The sequence below is a fragment of the Aegilops tauschii genome, chromosome 5 (genome assembly GCF_002575655.3).
Source record: "Aegilops tauschii subsp. strangulata cultivar AL8/78 chromosome 5, Aet v6.0, whole genome shotgun sequence".
NCBI classification, from domain to species: Eukaryota; Viridiplantae; Streptophyta; class Magnoliopsida; order Poales; family Poaceae; genus Aegilops; species Aegilops tauschii.
In genome coordinates, this window is record NC_053039.3 from 168785273 (window position 1) to 168790322 (window position 5050).

Below are 5050 nucleotides of genomic sequence, written 5' to 3' on the forward strand. Positions count from 1 at the left end.
ACCCCGCTACCATGGGAGGGTAGGACAAAAGATGTCATGCAAGTTTTTTCCATAAGCACGTATGACTATATTCGGAATACATGCCTACATTACATTGATGATCTGGAGCTAGTTCTGTGTCACCCTAGGTTATAACTATTGCATGAGGAATCGCATCTGGCATAATTCTCCATCACCGATCCAATGCCTACAAGCTTTTCACATATTGCTCTTTGCTTAGTTACTTTTCAGTTGCCATTGTTACAATTACTACAAAACTGCTACTGATACGTTTGCGACTATTACTGTTACTTCCATACTACTTTGCTACTAAATACTTTGTTGCAGATATTAAGTTACCCAGGTGTGGTTGAAATGACAACTCAACTGCTAATACTTGAGAATATTCTTTAGCTCCCCTTGTGTCGAATCAATAAATTTGGGTTGAATACTCTACCCTCGAAAACTGTTGCGATCCCCTATACTTGTGGGTTATCAACCACCAACGATCTAAAAGCGCTCAAGGTTTCGGACTTGAAATGCCTGAATCTTGTCAACATCCAGCACCACTACAAGGTCTGGGGAAGCGACAAAAACAAACTGAACTCCCTGGTTGACCTCGCCTCGGCCATCATCGACCCCTACTACGCGAAGATGAAGGAAGAGAGCAATAAGGACAAGAACGCCTGGCACAGTGTGTGGCATAAGAGACTGGATGAACAACATGTCAAGTACGTGGCCATGGATGTGTACACAAGCTACGAGATGTACAGGCGGATCGTTGACATGAGGAACTGGCTTCTTCCTGACCCAGATGAGGGATCGAGCCAGATAGCAGTGGCGGGAGCGTCACAAGAAGTAGATGACTAGACGATCGTTTCTCCTACTTTAGAATGCATGCAATTGTTTATTGAGGTGTGTGCGAATGATCTGTATAGTCACTTATGTAATTGGATGTTTATTTCAGTTATATATATATATATACATGTTATTCTATTGTAGACAGAGCAATTAACGGCTTATTAGCAGTAATCGTATGTGTTATTATTGGTCTTCACACACATTTCTGATTACGGACCTGTTTGCCGCATATCACACACATCTTGTTCAGTTGAACCGTTTCCATTGTGTTGCCTAATCACACACAGTTCATCCCAGTGAACCGTATGCTGTATATTGCACACGCCTTCATCTGGCTGCCCGTTTCTTTTGTGCCTCCTCATCCCAAACAGTTAATTGAGCTGAATCGTATGCCCTGCATCGCACACGCAACTAAATTCTGAACCGTGTTTGATGCATCTGTCATCGCAAACGTTTTGCACCTTTTTTGACGATTTTTTTACACCACCGTTTGCGATTATGGCATCACACACAATTTCGTCGAAGTGTCTCTGATCGTAGTGTCGCGTTTGGACCATCCTGCAGTAGTGAGCCGACGGATAAAGTTGGAGAGGGGTGGCTATTTATAGCCGCAGCCTTCCCATATGGGAAATGTCCAAATTGGACATCAGCCTCAGCCAATGGCCGAACAACATGATTCCAACGGTCGGATTTGAGCACAATGCTAACATTTCTTGCGGAGCAAGAAATGCTAATCTCTCGCAGTGAAGAAGATCATAGTCGCTTGCAGGCAAGTATTTACTCGGATCATAAAAAGATTTCTCTCGCATCTTTCATAGGTTGTAGGTAAGCATCACAGCCAATATAAGCAACGAGAACCTATACCCCGCTTAGTAGTACGGAGGTCCTATGAGTCAAAAGACTGAAAGAAGAGAAACTAAATGAATACTACGTCTCATTTTGTCTTCGACTTCAATCGTTGCAGTCAATTACTTCGAACGACAGTTTTTGAAGCAAAAGCTTTGCTATAACAGAAAACTTTTGAGGGGTCGATTTCTCCACATTAATCTTCCCAACACTATCACTTCAACAGATATAGCTTCTTCCTATCTGAAGTGCAGATATGCTTTGGTGAAGTTCCTCAAACTCAGCACCGGAGACAACATTCTCTTCGGTTGTGTATGGACTTTTCTCTCTGAGTGCCCTAGCAAACAAATTAGTCCATACATGTTTCTGTCAACAATCTCGAAAACATAAGGTAGGAAGATATTGCACCAACTATCTCCCCCCTTTTGGACAATTGTTGAGAAAATAGATCACATCGAATTATAGATAACGAATGGAATGTAATGCGAAGAATAATGAAAGAGGAGATAATATTATGAAGATAAGATATTCTCCCCCTTAAGATATGCTTTGTTTTGGAAAAAAAAAATATTTCTCTTCATACGAGTGCCATTGATAAATATTTCACACTAGAGTTCATTCAATGCACTCGGCAGTGTCTCAGGTAGTTCCTGTCACAAAAGCCTCGACAATGGTTAGAGGAGAAACATGGTGAGTTCTGTGACATGGATAAATCATGAAGTTTTTCTCAGAGCACAATTTTTGGATCCACACGAGACATAGTATTCCTACATGTTAGATATATGATTCGATCAGAGCAAGGTCGAATGATAATTCATTGCTCAGAGTGGATAAGCTTCGAAGGTAGTTTTTCCTTGCAATAAGATGAAGCATATGATATCTGAGAGGAAACACACTTTGTCAGTGATAGTAGCCTTCATAAGGCATTTGTGCATCAACTGACTATATCTTCCTGCAAGGTTAGATTGATAAATAGTAATAAGATCATATCCAACCATTAGTTATGAATCATATAATGCTCCAATATAATATCATCATTTGTTGATTCTCTATTCGTCGAGGAGTAGTTTTGAATTCCTGTAAGATAATGTGACGCCCGGATAATTAAGATACAGTAAACACCTGCTATTGATGGCAGTTCATCACATTACTGTTGCTAATCCTTGCTTGATCCAAATGTTAGTTCAAACTCAAATTCAAATTGAAGCCCAAAATTCAAATTTCTCAAACATGCAAAATAAAATGTTCAATGTTTGACAAATATTCCATAAGTAATTATGGTGGTGACCAAACACTTTTGTAAAATATTAAAATGCCCTTTTGTGAATATAACAATGGCTAAAAAGAAATATTAAATGCTTTTTAAATTATGAAAATACTAAACTATTTTATTTTAACCACAAACTAAATGTGGCAGTGGTATAGTTAGTAAAACCAATTTAGATGTTGTTACTATATTTTATAAAGCTAATTTCTATTCAAAAATAAAAGAAAACTAAAACTGTAAAAAGAAAAATAAGAAAAAGAAAAGAAGCAAAAGAAAAAGAAACCCCTTGACTCCCAATGAGCCTAGCCCAACAGACCGACCCAGCCGGCCCACCTTGCCCTCCCAGTCGCTCCTCTTCCCTTCCTGTTCCTCTCTCTCGGTCGCTACAGGGGCTTGGTTGCCCCCGACAACCTCCCGGGCGCCGACGCTGGGAGGGGATAAGGACCCCCCTCGCCCCCTCGGTTCCCTTGTGTGCTCTCATCCACTTCACTCCCCTCGCTCTCTCTCTCTCTCTCTCTCTCTCTCTCTCTCTCTCTCGGCCACACACTCGTCCCACTCCTCCAGATCCATCGCCGAGCGCGGCCGTCGCCGCCCGCCTCACTCTACCGCGGCCACCGGCCACCTCTCGCCTTGTCGTTGCAACCACGATGACCGCCATCATCCGCTGCATCCACTACGGAGACGAAAACGAGCCGAAACCCTCTCCATCGTCGGATCACCGTCTTCTTCCACTATGCTCTGTTGAAATAGAGTTGTACAGGGATAGGACTAGTGTTTGAATTGTAAACCTCTCCTATCCTTTCTTCTGTCTAACTCCTCCTCTACCGGCCTTCTCTATGTATCTCTCGATCAAACTCTTGATCGATCATCTTGTAAGCCACGGCAACATCCATATAAATACAAGTGCGGCCCGAGAAAAGGGTTTAACGCTTCCCACGATATTTTACATGGTAATCAGAGCATCTTCTTCCTAGATCGAGAAGAGATCGCATCTAGCCTACCCAAACCTCGCCATGACGACCGCCTCCACCCAATCAAGCACCATGAGTGCGCTCACCACCTCCCTCGCCTCCTCATCCACCTTTGCCCCTTAATCCACCAGCACCCAAGCCATGTCCCTTGGGGCACCACCGCAGGAGAAGCTCACGAGGAACAATTTCCTCATGTGGAAAGCCATGGTGCTGCCGCAAATCAAGGGCGCACAGATGGCTCACCACCTCGATCCGACGAGCCAGGCGCTGCCGGAGACCCTCACCGTCACCAAGGACGGGAAGGAGGAACAGATCGTCAACTTTGCACGCCACCTCTGGTACGCTCAACAACAGCAAGTTCAAGGTTTTCTGATGGGCTCTTTGTCTCGCGAGATCCTTGCACAGGGGGTCACGTTGCGGACTCCAGCGGAGGTATGGGTCGCGATTCATGCCACTTTTGCTGCCCAAACTCAAGCCCAGGCCATTAATACCCGCATTGAATTGACGAATCTGAAAAAAGGAAAGCTAAGCATGACAGAGTATCTTGCCAAAATTAAGATGCTCTCAGACAAGATCGCCTGCACAGGAGCGCGTTAGGCAATGCCGACATCGTCTCCCATGTCCTTGCTAGCCTCGACCTCGACTACAACCCGGTCGTGTCGGCTCTTGCAGCGCGGGTTGAGCCCGTGACTGTCCAGGAACTATTCACCCAACTGCTCAGCTTCGACGCACGTCTCAATCTGCTCCACGGGATGAACGTTCGTCAATCCTCTGCCAACGGTGCTTCACGTGGCCGAGGAACCAGTTGCGAGCGCGATCACCAGGGGCGTGGTCGTAGCAGTGGCAACAGCGGGCGTGGACGCGGCAACAGCCAAAGCACGCGCCCTGGAGGGGGTGGCTACACCAACAGCAACGTCTCTGCGCGATCTGGAGGGGGCGGCTACTCCAACACCAACGCCTCCTCTGGATCATCCTCTTCCAATCGAGTTCGGTGTCAACTATGCAAGAAACCAGGGCATGAAGTCATGGATTGTTGGCACCGCTATGATGAGGATTATGTTCCTGATGCTCGCCATGTAGCTGTTGCAATCAGGGAACAAGGAGGTGGAGATGACACCATATGGTA

At 45.1% G+C, this 5050-nt stretch overlaps 1 non-coding gene across 1 annotated transcript; it reads left to right on the top strand.

Annotated features, from left to right (window-relative positions):
- The first annotated feature begins 4513 nt into the window (after nt 1–4513).
- Nucleotides 4514–4653, top strand: LOC120965698 (small nucleolar RNA Z247). Its single transcript, XR_005758726.1, has one exon. It is a non-coding gene; the product is annotated as a small nucleolar RNA Z247 (small nucleolar RNA).
- The last annotated feature ends 397 nt before the right edge of the window (nt 4654–5050 follow it).